At 35.9% G+C, this 17539-nt stretch overlaps 1 long non-coding RNA gene across 1 annotated transcript in view; it reads right to left on the reverse strand.

Annotated features, from left to right (window-relative positions):
• Window positions 1–4967: 4967 nt before the first annotated feature.
• LOC150099937 (uncharacterized) overlaps window positions 4968–17539 on the reverse strand; it is a 37521-nt gene continuing 24949 nt past the window's right edge. Inside the window, exon 3 of the long non-coding RNA XR_016549265.1 lies at window positions 4968–4999. This is a non-coding gene — a long non-coding RNA (uncharacterized LOC150099937). The remainder of the gene's footprint in view (window positions 5000–17539) is intronic.

Raw genomic sequence — 17539 nt, forward strand, 5'->3', positions numbered from 1 at the left:
GATTTGGTAAGTTTGGATGTTGGTAGTACATGGATGTTGAAATGCAGCCACTTTATTCTTAGGAGTTCTGATAAAAGTGAAAGAATATTACTGGTAAATCCAATGCGGCATTGGAAATGCCTGCAGAAGAGATAGTTTGCAGAAACCGAAAGTCTGTGAAAGGGTATGGAGTGATTTTGTAAGTGGGAGAGAGAGAGAGAGTGGAGGATCAGAGGTTAGTCTGACTGCCCTCTTCTGTATAACGTCATGTAGTAGCAGTGAGGCTTGTGTTATTGAGTGTCAGTGAGGCTTGAGTTCAACTACACAAAATGTGCCTATATTTGGGATTCATGCTGCGTTAATGTTGTATATGTACAAAGCACGTACCTAAGCAGGAAAAATATACCAATATTTAAGTGTTTTTTTGGCAGTTGCTAAAGCTAAGGAGAGGTGGAAGGTGCTGAGGTGAATGCATTTAAAAATAACGGGAGGTGATGTGAGATCTTTCTTCCGGGAAATTATAAGGGATTGCGTGGATTGGACTGATGGTAATAGATGACTTGAACTGTATGATTAGCATAAAAATGCATCAAAGCGCAGTAGATCTAAAACGACAATTCTCTGATGCTTGGTTTAGGTCTTTATTCATTATTACAATAAGGGCAGACATAAACCACGTGGATACGATATCGACAATTATTGGACTTTAAGTGGGAAAACTAAATGCATCTTAAGAATTCGTTATGGCTCATTACGTAATTGTTATGAAAGTTCATAACAATTACGTAGTGAGCCATAACGAATAAATCACGTTAACGAGACACGCACATTGTCACGCACAATACCAATTTTTTGTATGAATTAGAATTATCAGTTATAACCTAGTCTGTAACCTTCATTTTAGCTTACTAGTTTGTATTCCCTGAGGATGCCAATAGAAAAAGATTGGCGAAACATGTAGGAGGATAAAATAAAGCTACTTGACAAAGATTATAAAAAAAGTGTAATAGTCTTATGAATAATTGTCAAGAAAAAATTCAACACAATGAACAGGAGAATATCTTCTTTAGGAAACACTGATGTTCTAGAGAATAGGACGGCTACGCTCTTCAGAGGATTCACCAGGAGTCTCCATTTGGCGAAATATTGTTCAATTTGCAGTAGGTTTTCTTGCAATTTCTTGATGGCTAGGTGAGGCTTTAATCATCTGGCCAATATCGCTGTGTCATCAGCATAAAGAGCTTTAATTGAAGATAATGGGTTGTGTGGTATATCATGCAAGTATAAGGAAAATAGGATTGGTGCTAGTAAGGACCCTTGTGGAACTCCAGCCAAGATGTGTTTCTGTGTAGAGACTGCTCAACTTAATCTCACTTGCATGCGACTATCGTAGAGGTATGCCTTGATGAGTTGAATGATTCCGATTGGTACACCGGATGATATTAGTTTATATAGCAAACAATAATGCCAAACCTTGTCAAATGCACTCGCTAAGTCTAGGAAAACAGCCCCAGTGCATTGACGCCAGTCAAAACCTGTGATGATATGCTCCACCAATCTGTGTATCTGTTGTGTGGTGCTATGCAACTGTCGGAAGCCAAACTGCTCCTCAGGCAGGATATTTAATCGGAGTACTGAAACTTGAAGCCTAGTAAGAATTACGTTCTCGGCAATTTTTCCGAGATTAGAGATGAGACTGATTGGTCTGTAATTTTGGGGCAAAGTGGGATCTTTTCCAGGTTTATGAATTCGTATTATGTGAGCCAATTTCCAGTAGGAAGGGAAATATTTGTAGTGAAGGATGGAGTTGATTATATTTGCTAAATGAACAATAGCTTTACGAGGTAGAAGTTTTAAAACTTTGTTGGAGATACCATCGGGTCCAGGAGCCTTTTTATTCTTGAATTTCTGAATAATAGCATATATTTCAGCAGGTGCGATGGGTGCAATTTGAGTAGAATGTGTGAGAGCTGAATTGAGCGAATATCTGACGTTACGGTGGATCTTGTAGATATGACTAATATCAAGATGGTCGTATACGGGTTTGCATTGTTTTTCAAGATGATTTGCTATTGCCTCAGCTTTATCAGCATCAGTGTGGATGAGACCTGAATCTGTTTGAAGAGGGGGAAGAGGTTTATTTCTGTTTTTAATCTTTCGGATAAGATTCCATACAGAGTGATTGTCAGTGGAGATGGAGGTCAGTTTTTCTTCCCAGAGTTGAGTTCTATGAGCAGCGAGCGCATCTCTCACTGCAGAATTGAACCTGTTTAAGATCCGCTTGTCTTGTGGCGCCCTGGTGTTGTGGTATCTTTTTCTACCCTTATTTTTTCCCTAATCAGATTCATAATATCTTCAGGTAAGTGGTTGGATTTGTGGGTAGTTGTAGGGGTAGTAACTGCTGCACAGGCTGCTGTAATCTGCTCTGTTAGATATTTGACAGCTGTTTCAATTTCCTCTTTGATTTAATGATGGGAACAGAACCAATATATTTTGGAAGCACCTTGGAGAGCCTTTCCCAAGGAATAAATGAGTGAGGGAGAGGGGATAATTTTTCAAGATTTCCTAATTTTAACCGTATTGGGTTATGATCTGGTGATAAATCATTGATTGTCATTAAATTGTATTGGAGTCTGATGTGCTGCAGTATGGCTATGTCCAATACATCAGCCCTACCATAAGTGTTGTGATGGGTGGGATCAGCAGGACCTATTACATGAAGGTTCTTGAAATCAGAATAGTTCTGTAGTATCTGTCCATTTTTGTTGGTGGATTGGCTATTCCAGGTAGAGTGCTTGGCATTTAAATCACCTGCCACAATGGTAGGCTCTCCAGTATCAAATAAGGCGTTCAAATTCGAAAATAATAATGATTTTTGTGGAGGATGGTATGCTGCAAAAATGTTTAATTTGCCTACTGAACTTGTGAGAATCTCAATGCCAGTGACCTCAAGATTGGAGGTAGGAGGGATGTTTGTGGAGTGATGAGAGATAAAATTCTTGATGAAAATTGCCGTGCCTCCACCTCTGTGGGTTGATCTCTCAGTTCTGTACGATTGATATCCATAAATTTTGGGATTGTCTGCAGGTCTTAGATGTGTTTCATTTAGTAAAAGGACATCTGGCTGATGTCTGTGGACAAAATTTTGAAGTTCTAGGATCTTATTTCTCAAGCCGTTTGCATTCCAGGCTATTATCTCTAGGGATTCTGGTTTTAAATTTTTACCGTTCATTAGTGAGCGCTGAAATGAAGACTTGGGGGTCTTTTAGAAATCTGTTAGTAGAACTTTGTGAAGGATTAGATCTGCTAAAATCTAATAGCATATTTGCCAGGGACGCGGTAATGATAGCTGTCAAATTTGGGCGTGATGCTGACTGTTCTAGGGATGTCTGTTTAGGGCGGGTTACATCCGCATATGTCCTACACTGCTGTTTTTGGGGAGCCTCAGTTTTTAGCAGATGGGCTTCTGAGTCTTTATTCTGAACTTTAGGAGGCTGTGAAGTAGCCGCTGATGTAGGTGAGATAATAGAAGAGGAGAATGTTCCTTCTTCAGATTTCTTATTACGTGGATTATGCAAACATCCTCTGTAGTTGGCAGTGTGAGGACCGCCACAATTGGCACATTTGGCCGGGGTAGATTTTGGCTTAGAGCATGTGTTGGTCGGGTGACCAAACCCACACTTCAAGCATTTGAATTCGGCCCTACACATTTTCTGGGCATGCCCAAACTTTTGACATCTATGGCATTGCCCAGTAGAAGCTCTCTTCCTTAACGGTTCTACCGAGATTTTCAATCCACAGGTGGTCGTCAAGTCCTATATGTGTTTGTAGGTTTGACTGATCTCAAACAACACTAGTGGCATTGGAGTCTTGTCCCTCCTGGTCATTCTGCTGACCTTTATTGGTGGTAAATCATACCTACTAAATTTCGTCTGTGGAGACATCCTCAGGTACACCTCTGATCACTACCTTGAGATTTTTTTCAGAACCAAGTGAGAATGTATGATACTGAATTCCTCTGGTATTTAAATCGGATGTTAAACGACGATAGTCCATCACAGTCTTGGGGTGAATTTTAACACCGTCTGTGACATTCTTTGCATTGTGGTAAGAGATCTTTAAGTTGTTCATTGTATTCCTTAGTGGCATCGATTTATTCTTTTCACGCAGAATGATCGGGGGGGATCTTTTCGTTTGAGGAGTTAGGAGAGTCTGAGGCAGAGGCATCTTCTTCCATTACATCCACATTTGGTGGACCGGAGGTCGCAGTTTTGCGCGCGCGAACCTTCTGATAATCAGAGTGGTCAGTAAAGGAATGATCTTCAGTTGTTGTTGCTTTTTCAGTTGCGCTGTCTTCAAGTAGTTCAAAGAGTTGAGCTTCGTCTGTATCAACTTCTTGTATTTCGTGAACTACTACCTTACCTGGCCATTTTGTGTGAAGCAGATTTCCTATATGCTTGAAAATTGCCAGGAGCTGCTTGAAGTTAAGTTCCTCATACGGTGCATCTATGGTTGGACCCACGTTTTGTTCTGTGGAGCAGGACATGACTTTCCTTTTCCACAGTATTGTAATAATAGACAGTTTCTAATGCAGTAGCTGACGCAATGAAACAATGGCGATGATGATGGCAGTAGGCCTAGCATATCGCCGTTGTTTAGAAAAAAAGGTTGACTTACCTACTAAGTTGATTTCTTGAACCTGTTTGAGAACCAAACCAGTTGACTATACCAGTAGGACTATTCACTGCCAATAAATATACTTGTTAATTTCCTTGAATCACATTTTATATCAAATGTCAGAATCACGAATCACATATATAAGCACTTGGCAACCGCCATTTCTTCCCCACCGTAATAGTAATGTCAAAATACCATATATATTTAATTTTTTTTTCAGGTCAACGTCATTCATAATGGTGAGGAAAGTACACATACTGTGAGCAGTAACATGAGATTATCTTCGTTAAAAGGAATGATCTTTTCTAAGACAGGGATACTTGAAGAGAACCAAAAACTCTACCTAAGGAATATCATATCTGTATAAATATATATAAGACTACTTCAATTTTAAAATAGGTGTATCAGGTATATCACAAAACTTTAATATATTTTTGATTATTCCAATTGTTTGTAACCATCTTATTTTAAAAACAAATACATAATTATTTATATTAAATGAAATAATACTCTTATTTGAAACTTAGTGCAAAAGGATATTCTAATTTGTAAGGATTTCTCATTACATTTTGTCATTTCCTTTGTACATGTTTAATAACGAGTATTTCTCAGTTTCACTGTCAAAATTTTCCAAAGAAATGGCTAACATTTTAAGTTGAAAACTTCTGTCATAAAATTAAATCCATTTCAGTAAAATAAACTTGTTTCATGTAAAATGGAAGCTAAAGTGTTGCAAGTTAATAACATAAATCAGACAGGACGATAACATATGCCAATCTGACAATACTTTGCAACTCGAAATGGTTGACATTAAAACTGTCAAACTCTACCCAAAATATTCCACGAATAACGTTTCTGGTGAGTTGGGTGAAGCAAAAATGCTTTTCACATTCCCTTTTGTCTGTAAAGGAAGAACTTTGAGTGGAGTGTTTATGAGCTATATGCTCTCCCAGTGAGGGCAGTGAAATTAGCTGTGTTCAGCTGGACGTAAGACTGACTTTGGCCTTTTATATTTGTAACTTTCCTCTTCATTACATTCCGAAGCTTCCTTGATCAACGAGTTTGGGTGGTTGCTTGTCTTGGTAAAGAACTTCTCAGTTAGATCTCTGAGAAGGGAGGAGATGTAAGGAATGTTGACTTCTCTATGGATCTGGGAGTTTCTATTAAACCAAGGGGCACTAGACCTCAGATACTTGTTCTGTAATCTCTGTAGTTTTTGAATATTTGTGTTCGCGGTGTGGCTCCATGCGGGGGATGCGTAAGTGATGACCGGTCTTATTATCATCTTGTAAATTATTAACTTTGTTTGCGTATACAGTTTTCTTTTTCTGTTGATCACAATGGTAGAGCTGTGCTATTACTTTGGATGTCTTCGAGGCTATGTGTCATATGATTGCTGAATTGGAGTTTTTTTTTACCAAGTATCACTCCAAGATATTTGCATCTCCCAAAAGATGAATGCCCTCCATAATATGGATTTTCTTTCTAGAAATCAGTATGGCTGAGCTCTTCTAGGGGTTTACCTGGATCCTCCAGTCCGCTAGCCACCCCCTCCAGTATATATATATGATTGGTACTATTAACTCTGGTATATAGTTCAAAGCAGTATATATATATATATATATATATATATATATATATATATATATATATATATATATATATATATATATATATATATATATATATATATATATATATACTGCTTTGAAGTCTTTTAGTTACCAGTTTTGGGCTCAGAGATCTTGTTATTGCAGTATCATCTGCATATAATGCAGTGAATGTTGTTCTAGGGTTCAGGGGGGGGGGGATATCTGCTACGTAGATTGAGAACAGGAGAGGGGCCAAAAGAGAGCACTGAGGTACGCATGCCAAGACCCTTCGTCTGGACGAAACCGTTTCACCGACCCTGACCTGCACATATCTGTCTTTCAGGTATGAGTGGTTTTTTTTGTTAACTTGATTGGCAAGTTAAATTTTATGGGTTTCTAAAGAAGGCCTTGATGCCATACTTTGCCGAACGCCCTCTCAACATCGATGAAGATGGTAGCTGTATGGAGTTTCCAATTGTAACCTTTTGTGATTATCTCTTTTTTTGACTAACCAATGCCGAAAATCCCACAGCTTTATTTTGATTACTTCTGACATTAGTATACATAAACTGCAACATCCCCACTTCTTCCCCAACCTTCTTTATACCTTGTGCTGCTTAATTAAGAACCTGCGGTACTACATTTGTCGTCATGTGACCACTTTCACATTTACTAATCTCTAGGTTGCCTGGACCGCTGCTGAAATGCATCTCACACTCTAACATTCTAGTTTCCCCGACACTGCACTTCCAAACTCTGAACGAACAACACTTTTTCAAGATTTGGACCCCAAATCCATTCAAATGTAAGCGACCTACCTTATACTAATCCATCCTTCCATCAAACTCACTGCACACATCCACAAATCCACACCATTCCTCCACACATCTTCCAGTCACTCATTCACGATCATTGCTTTTCGTCTCAGTTAGCCTCTACGTTATCCTAGTAACAGCCTCGCAAATGTTACTTCCTGACACTTGTTTTTCGCATGAATCATCAATATAGTATATGTACTGATGATTCAGCATACTACACTTGTCATCTGTTAATCATTTCTGCCAGCCAAACTTAACAACTCTTTCACCTGCACGCTGCATGTTTGCATGGTCACTACTATCCTTAATCTTAGCACCAGGAAAACACGATTTCTTCGACCTCTTCTCAAACACTCCTCTTATTATTGGTTTTGTGGAGAACTTTATGTAAGTGGATTATCTCTCACCAGCCATCTCGTGAGAGATATCTCTTCATCTTCCACCGCTTCATTCGCATTCATACCGCTCTTAACACCAAATATGTAGGAAATCTACAATACGTAAGTTTTGACTTTTCTAATTAAATAAATTAAAAATATGAAAATTTTAATCTTGTAAATTTCCTTAGCCTATCAACGGTACCAATGTTGTTATATATATAAATATGCATATATGTGTGTGATACCCATTTTCGAAGATATCCTAAAATCCCCACATGAATTTCAGAGCGAGATCGAATCCACAAATTAAAAACAACCTCTTTCTGATAATGAAAAAAAAAAAAAGAAAGAAAACGTGTTTGTATGTATAGAACAGTAAAATGATTATCTTGTTGAAATTATAATCTGAGCAAGAATTGCTCAGATTCCTGGTCAGATACCTGGATATATTACATTTACGATGAAAATAATGACTGCAAGACGCTGCTGTTTATAAGGGTGAAGCAAAATGCTTTACACCGCATTTACAACAGTACACCGAGATATCTGGCTTCTGCTTTCCAGGGAATCATGGTTAAATAACGACTGTCCTTAAAAGGACTGGCTAGATGGGCGAAGCAAGAATGCTTTTCGTATTCTCCGTTATCTAAAGAGGACAGTGTGTTATTGAGCTATATAAAGTTCTGATCATGGTAGGAGGGTAACAGCAATAGCCGAGCCTCAGATGACTGTCCGTAAAAGGACTGGCTAGATGGACGAAGCAAGAATGCTTTTCATATTACCTGTAATCTGTAGAGGACAATGCAAGGATAGGGTGTTATTGAGCTATATAAAGCTCTGATCATGGCAGGTGGGTACCAGCAATAGCCGAGCCTCAGCCAATAAAGTCAATGAAGTTAGAACTTCATTGGTTACAGCACTGCCATCCATTACCCTCCCTGTATATACCCATTTTAGTCGCCTCGTACGACATGCATGAGCTACATTGGGGCTATTCTTATCCTGGCGACCACAGGGAAAGAAATAAAATAATGACTGTTCGGTCTACCGTAATATTTTAAGGAAGTATACGTAAAACCACAATTCGTAAGATATGATTATTATTTCTTCAGTAAAATAATTTAAAAAATTTCTAAATATTAATACATTTAAATTATAATAATACTTTATTGAGAATTTTATAAAAATACTCAATGCGGGACAGCACTTCTGTGATTGACCTCATGAAATAGAAAGTGAAAGAAAGCAATAAAAATGACGGCAAATAGAAAAAAGCATCGACCATTTAATAAACAAAAAATCTCTCGTTGTCAGAGGATTGCGCGAAAGCAAATACGATTAAAATTTTCCTGAACAGAAGGTCTCTAGTGATGAGGTAAAGAAATCAACAACAACAAAAAGAAATTAAAAGAAAACTGATTCTGCTTTTAGACAGTAACTCCATAATTTGAGATTTTTTTTAATTTAAAGTGATTTTATGCGTGAAGATATGAATGACAATTTCCATGCGTACAAAGAAGTTTACGAAAAAGTGCAGACCGAATGCAATATTTGTTAGCAGTTGTCCAGGTAACCAGAGTATTAAGGACTTTGTAAAACGAGCTTAATGATACTGGTGGATCAAGAGAAAGTGAGTCGCTATGAGAATGCTTCCGAATTAATTGCTGAAAATATCCCAGCCAGCGGGAAACGAGTCGACTGAAAACACGCCGCATAATAAAACCATGACGAATGAATACATAAAGAATGTATTCGGACCTTGAAAAGAGTTACGAAGGTCAGTTTTGTGGCAGAAAGTTGGATAAGCGACCAAATGAGAAGGCTTTGCAATGAGAAAAGTAAAGTCATTTCAAATATTCTGGGAATAACAAGGAATGAAGCAGTCCTTTATTTAACGAACTTTGCTCACAAATTGTATCGAGTGCGGGACGTGAGGAGAGAAAGCAAAATAAAGCAAACACAAGCAAGAAGAGAAGAGAATGTAATATTCGATCATCCACTTCTCATATTCCCTTCCAAGGCGATCATTTTCTTCAGGTATTTGGCCAGTTGAATCTAATTCAATAAATTCATTTTTAGAGGAAGTTTCACTGCAAAATACTACTTTCATTCTATTTACTCATTCTCTTTACACGTGTGCGTCTACGTAGGAAAAAATTCAGATCGAGAATATCTACGAAATATTTTATGAAGGTTTGTTTAAGTGCATTCAGTACTGATTTTATAACTTGATAAAAGTAAAAAAAAGTAAAAAAAAAAAAAGGTACTTTGCTTTCACGATGCCACCAGTGTTAGTATTACTTTTCACGGCATCGTTGTATGTTCTTTGAATTAACCCTTTGAATATATATATATATATATAATTAAATTTGCGCTTGACGTGGGAATGACATTATCGAGCTTGAGAGAAGGCCTGGCCTATAATGTGAATGTAAGTTCAGCTGGAATTTGTAGACGTACGACTACAATGTCGATGAGCACAGTTATGAATCTGCTGAATACGTGCATTACCTTTGAGTTCGGGCAATTTGAGCGTGTGGGGAGGGATAGAAAAGAGAAAGTTGCCCGACGGACCAAGTAGAATATAGATTTAGTCTAGGAAGAAAGCAAAGAAGTAACTTATTTTGTCTACAAAACAACTCCAGAAGCATTAGAAACAAAGTGGTTGAGTTTGGTGCTCTAAAGAATACCTTCTGGCCTGAAATTGTCAGCATTAATGAAATCTGGCTCTCAGAGGAGGATGTCGTAACTCGAATCGAATTTATTATTCCTATTTTTAGAATGAAAGAAGAGATATGAGAGAATGGAAGGAGTATTACTAATTATATCAGAAGATTTGAGTTAGGTAAAGATAGAAACAGACGAAAGCAATAATAGTAATAATGTTCCTTGTAGCACGGAGGTGGAGGGTATTAGGTGTGAATACGAGAGTAACAGGATGAAATATATTGTAGTGGGTTGTAGACGATGTATTGACATTTCATTTGCTGGGAATGAAGAATGCATCATCAAATTATCCTAATGATTACTAAAGGAGTAATTATTATGAGTGGTCAGACGTATCCGAATATTAATTGTGTAGGTGAGAAAACACGTGATAAGAATCTATCGCGTTGTTGCGTGAAAACCATCTAGAACAGAGTGCGAAAGAAGCAACTCGAGGACAAATAGTGTTAGATTTGATAACAGCCTCAGAAGGCGTCTCAGTTAAATACTTGACTGTTTTCCACCAGTTGGTGACGTTGATCATGTCCTACTGAACTGGGAAGTAGCCAACTATAAGGATGATCCAATCAGGACAGGTTATGTTCTGATCTACAAGCCGGTAAGTTAAGAAAAACTGACTCAAATGCTATCTTTATTGCCATGGTATCAGTTACTGAATGTGAAATATGTCAGCAGTGCATGGAAAGCTTTGAAAAGACGCTTCAATGATGTGGATTCTGAATGTGTCACAGAGTTCAATGAACAAATCAAATGGGAGGGACAGAAATGGACGTGCAATCTCATTAAAGAAAAAATTCGTAAGTGGAAGAATATGTGGAAAGAATATCGTGAGAATAAGAGCGAGAGGAATTATGAAATATATAATGCGGAGGCCAGAAACGTAACAAATATTATGCAGAAAGATAAATCGGAGTATTAAAAGAAATTGCCATGCAAGCTAAAGGCAATCTAAAAGAATTTATTGGTTTTGCTACAAGAAAAAGAAAGAATAAATGCGGATGAATACCTTTAATGAATACAGACGGTACCCTAGTAGCAGAAGCAGATAAGGTGGCTCAAATAATGAATCTTCACTTCGCCAAGATCGATCTACACAAAGTGTATGTAAGAAGTGCACAGTGCTACCACTACAGTGAATGAAGAGATGGAGGTGCATGAGAAGGAGGTTCTGCAGCTTGCATAACCTGATATGAATTCGGCAGTTACAGATGGGGTATCAGCACGTCTGCTAAAGGAATATTCTGAAGAACTGGATTCGCCATTTATATAGTTTGAATCTTAGCCCAGGAAAGTTCCCACCTGATGGAAAAATGCATGATAATACCATTTCACAAGGGTTGTTCAAGGACTGATGTGTCTAACTATTAATCCATCGGTACCGCGGCAGTTAACTGCAGAGATTTTAGAGAAGATGCTAAGAACTTGCATGCACAAATGGAAGGACATACGAGATATACTGTGAAAGGAAAGTATACCTCTTATTTAAAAGGGTGAGGAAAGTTTTAAATGAAACAACAGTTCAGAACTTTTTCCATTGTCCGCCTCCTCGAAATGCATGGAAATAATATCAGTAAATCTGCTCATTAGTTTCGGTTGAATTTCGTTTTCTACAAAAAATAATACGGAGGTCCAAATGGACTCCTTTGCTATCTTCTTGTTGTTCGTTGAAATTGCCTAAACCAGTAAATTGCATGAAAGTGTTGGGCGTAAAGAAGGGGAGGGGGTGAAAATGAGTTCTGTCAGTATAGAAGATGCGATTAATTGGGAAATATTTATTCGATTTCAATTCCATCAAAGACGAGAAAATCATTCTAAGCGCTTTTCAACTGAAAGTCGATTAGCCCTTCTCATACAAAGAGAGCAGCGTCTTCTTCCTGAAGACTGGAATTTTTCAAAATAAACAGTGCATGATTGGGAAAATTATGTCTCTTTAATGAATGATTTCCGTTCACATCAGTTATTGTTTTGCAGTTAGTGGGTAGCACCGACGATGCCAAAATAGCAGGGAACAAGAACAGAAGTGATTTTCAACGAAGACAATGAACGACACCGGAATCTGACAAAGATGTTTTTATTCAATAAGTAATTTAAAAATAGGTTTCTTTCTCTCTCTCTCTCTCTCTCTCTCTCTGTTGAATGGAGCATGATGCGCATTTCCTCATAATGGTCGGTGTTAATAATATTACCAAACCTGCTCAGTTTGATCTCACAGTCCTCGATATTGTCGACGAAGGTGTTTACCAGGAAGTGTCCATATTCGTCTTACTTAACAAGATCAGCCGCAAGGCAGAAGTTGAAATGTGTTTATCACATGCAAGAAATATTCAAGACTTTGCATACTCTTCCTTAAGTCTTCAACAACACGAGGGCTTACAAAAAATCCACAATCAAATTACGGATTTATTAAAGAAAGTAAACGACTGTGTAACCTTGTAACAGTTTCTCAGATCAGAACACTTGTTACGATGTTACTGCTTTAGCTAATACAAACGTAATTTTTAAGAAAACGATATTCTTAATGCGAAATATTAACTCTACCGCCATCCCCCCCCCCCATTTTAAATTTATATCATCTGTTCGTGGACTAGGCGTACTGGGGATACCACGTTGAAAAAAAGCGCACCTCACACTCTACCTCAGTGTGGTGTGGAAAAGAGTATACGCTTGCGTCTTGGCTCTCCACTAACCCGCTTTAAAACTGCAACGTCAACAGAGAGTCCTTTCTGACACGTGTTTAATGTCGATCGTTTGTTACGTACAAACATACATACATACAAGCGAATGTGCTACACAACTATCTTTTCTACATAATTTTTTAGGAAATGTTTGTTACAATTATTAACAATTATGAAGATGAGAGCCAAAAGTAACAAAGATTACTTTAAAAAAATAATAATAGTAGTTTTTTTTTTCCCGTTGTGGCAACGTAATTTTTTTTTAAAAAAATCAGCAGTTGATTTTTACAGTAATCTTTGTCGCAGTTTCATTGCAAGTTACCCTGAATGTATCCACAGATATTTTAATCTCTCGCAAAATTGCTCGTAATAGATTTGGGATGGTTTCGTTTTTCAACATAAATATTGGAGGCTTAATGTAGCATTTCCAAAAAGAAATGTATTTAGTCATTGACTAAACACATTTCTTTTTGGAATACAATACAATACATTACTAAATACAATACATTACATTCATGCCTATCAAGGATTTAGGCCTACAGTGGGCTGTTCCGGCCTTCGAAATCATCGTTGAATCTCTTAACAGGATGTCTTGGTTTTCTTTTTCCTAATGGTTTAAAATTTAAGGCTTGTTTTGGTAATCTTTCTGTTTTCATTCTTTGAACGTGTTCCATCCATTTATCTTTATATTTTTAAAAATTTTTCTATTACTGATTCTTTGTTTAATTCATCATAATATCTTCGTTTCTTTTGTGATCAAATAGAGTATACTTTTGCAGTTTTTCTCATAAACTTCACTTCAGATGTAATTAATGTTCGTTTGTCTTTTTGTTTTATTGTCCAGATTTCACTTCCATAGAATAAGACTGGTAAGGCTAATGTATCATATACTTTTATTCCGGTTTGTTTTTGAACTAGGTTTGGTTTAAATATAGAGTTAATTACACCTGTTATTTTTAAATATTTTGCAATTTTTACGTTTATATCTTTTTTAATTTTCATATGTAATCATATATCCAATGTAGTTAAATGATTTCAACTATTCTAACATCTTCTTATCTCTTACTATTTTAGTTCTTACTGGAACTTATCCTCTAAAGGCCATCGTTTTCAATTTTTCTGTCGACATTATCATTCCTTAATCTTTGGCTATCTCATTTAAATTTTAAATCTATTTCTGTAAGTTATCTTCAGAATTTTCAATTATTATTTGGTCATCAGCAAAATCTGATTACGTTCACAGTGGGAGAAAGTTTAATACTTTGATAGAAATTTTTTATTCCATGTTATTATTATTTCATTTAGGTAAATATTAAAATGAGTTGCTGAAAGGCGATATCTCTTTCGGAACACTTGGTTTATCTCTCTCGTATACGATACTATCGAATCGTATCTCGTATACGATATCTCGTATCTCGTATACGATAATATCGTATACGAGATATCGTAAATGATAGCTCGTGATTTAATCTTATTTGTATTTGATTATTTTCATATATACTTGTGATAGCTTTTACAATATTATTTAGTATTTGAAATTCTATTAGTATGTTAAATAGTATGTTTCTTTTAATTTTGTCAAATGCCTTCTCAAAGTCAATAAATGCAATATGTGTTTCTAAATTGTATTCTCTTCTTTTCTCTATTATTAATTTTAGGCAAAAGGCCGAGTCTATACAGGATCGTCCTTTTCTAAATAAGATAGAAATAAGAATCTCGATTGCTTTTTTTCCATTCTACTGGGGGGTTACCAGTTGAATAAATTTTATTTAAAAATAATGAGTCTTTCTTTGAATCTAGTTCCTGCATATTTAAATAATTCTGAACCTAGTTTATCTTCTCCCAGTGATTTTCTGTTTCTTGTTTCTTTCAAGCTGATTTATAATTCTTCTTTAGTTATTTCCTTTTCATTTTCATTATATATGTCTGCCAGTTGTCTTTTTTAAAATATTTGCCTGTTCACAATTCTATGTAGAAATTCAGAAATTCTTCTAATTTCAATTCGGTGTTTAATTTTATGTTTTCTTTAGTATTTCTATTTAAGTGTTTCAAAATCTAATACACATTGGGCCTCATAACAATTGGGCCTGAACATATAAATAATGTTCTAAATTAGAAACAAATTTGTTCCATGATTCTCTATGTCTTTTTCTGACTTGTCTTTTAGCTATGGCTCTTATTCTGTTATATTTTATTTAATCTTCTAATCTCTTATTGCTTAACCATTTGTGATAGGCTTCGTTTTTCATTTTGATTGTTTCTTTGATTGTATCATCCCAGATCTTCAGTTTTTTTCTTTTATTGAATTTTTTGGTCTTTCCTAAGCTTTCATTTGCTGCTGCATTTAGCATCGTTTTTATATTAAGCCATTCTATTTCTATTTCTTCATTTTGTTTTATTTTATCTAGATATTGGTTAATTCTTTGTTCATATAGCCATTGTATATTTGTGTCATTTAATAGTATAATTTTATAAACAAATGTTTTATATTTCTTTCTGTTCTTGTTACTTGTAGCCATTTAGGTGGTAATCTTAATTTTATTTTAACAAGCAAGTGGTCACTGCTTGTTTCATATCCTCTGTGAACTCTAACATCTAACGAAAACGTTGATGTCTTTTCATTTAAGATAAAATAATCTAATATTGATTTCCATCCTCTTGCTGCCCAAGTATATTTATGTATGTCTTTATGTTTATAGAAAGAAATCATTCTTTTTAGGTTATTATAAACTGCAAAGACAATCAATTTTTTATCATTCCTGTTTAGAGTATGTTCTCCATATATTCCTATATTATTGGTAATTATCCTGTTTCCAATTCTTGCATTTAAGTCTCCTGCTAAAATTACATAAACATTTTTATTTATTTTATTATATATATTTTGTAGCTGATTATAAAATTCTATATTATCCTGTTCTCTTCCTTCTTCTAGGGCATATAAGCCAATTATTGTTAAATAACCTCTATATATTTTTATTTTAGCTTCTATTATTCTTTCATACCATAATTTGTAATGTTTTAACTGTTTTGAAAGGGAGTTATGAATCCAAATCATGACTCCTGCTTGTGCTCTTTAGTCAACACCACTTTGTATCACATTAAAATTTTCAGTTCTTATGGTTCCTTTTTGATTCAGTGATTACTGCTATTTTAAAATTTCTTTCATTTAATAACTGGTCTAATTCTATTTCTTTATATATGCTATTCCTCTTACATTCCAGTTCGCTATATGTATTATATTTTGTCATTTCTATTTTCATTTTACCTTTTCCATTCCAAGGTCGTTTTCAATAGATTCATTCCGATTACCTTTTTCTGTCAGCTTAAATGTAGAATTATGTTCTCCATGTCAGATGACTAGTCTGACGATGGAATAGTTCGATGGTAGGGCTGCTACCTTAAGGCTACTGAACTATCCTTCTTCCAAGTTTAATACCCATAGGAGGAAGAGGGTATATTGATAGATTATAGTAGAATAGAGTAGAATTAGAGTAAAGGTTTATAGAGGGGACATGGTTGTAAGGTCACAAATGGAAAGATCCCATGGCCCTCGAGTGCTCTAATACCATAAGGGTATTAAAATAACAAGAATTGGCTGATAAGGCCATATAGGAAAGATTAAAGACAGTGGATCTTCCTCAGAGTAGAGGAAGAAGATGATAGATTCAGCTAGGGGTCCATGGGAGTGCCACTTCCCTTACAATCAAGATGATTGCTCCTTATGGCCCTGTTGGTCCACGAGTCCTTATTCACTCTATTCGGACCACCTCACGACACACACACACACATACATGTTGGGCTCCCCTATTGCCACCCAGGGGACGCGCTCTTTAGGGGTTAAAGAGTCCTACCGAGAGAAGATATCGTGAAAATATTAAGTGATATAATAGTAGCATGTAAATATGTAACAATCCAATGATATATAATATATATATTAATGATATGTGCAATTAATAGATATCTTAAAAGAATATGCGAAGAAATATATAAGAAAATAATAAAAGTTTAAGAAGCTCTTGCAGAAAAATGAAAAAAAAAACCATGAAACGAAAGGAAAATTATTTATTATTAGTATTTAAATATGAAATAAAATTTTGCACTTTCTGAAATATCTGAAGAACATATTTTATTTTTGTATGAAATTTACGGATGCGTTTCATACGTTCCTGATATCTGAGGTTTACATTATCGGGGTTTATATAACTTATAACTTACTCACGTATCATATCCCCATCTTCTCCTCAGCTCCACCACTTTATGTAATCCACAAATCTCCAATCTCTCTCTCCTCATATGGAGCATCCCATAGAGCTGCCACCATCTTGGTCACCCGCCTCCAGATCCTTTCCAACTCCAGTACATCTTTACGGAACTTGGGTGATCAGGTCTGTGCGCAGTAATCAAGATGGGTCTTATCAGGTTCGAAAATAAAATATACTTCCGGATATTCGTTCATTTAAATGACAATTCAGATGTATGTGGAGAAAGATGATATCACTGTGAAATACGCAAATAGTTTGATGAGTCCGATATTATCAAATACATTCAAATCAATGAAAATATCAATCAGAAAATCAACTGATGAAGTGGACTTGGCATGTTTCTTTTGATTCTAAGTTCAGATATTGAGTGGCTAATAACACAGGGATGTCTGTTTCTTAATGTTCGTAATACCAATCATCTGCCGTAAA

The sequence above is a fragment of the Typopeltis vanoorti genome, chromosome 13 (assembly GCF_054136105.1).
Source record: "Typopeltis vanoorti isolate ZY-2024b chromosome 13, IOZ_Tvanoo_1.0, whole genome shotgun sequence".
Taxonomy (NCBI): Eukaryota; Metazoa; Arthropoda; class Arachnida; order Uropygi; family Thelyphonidae; genus Typopeltis; species Typopeltis vanoorti.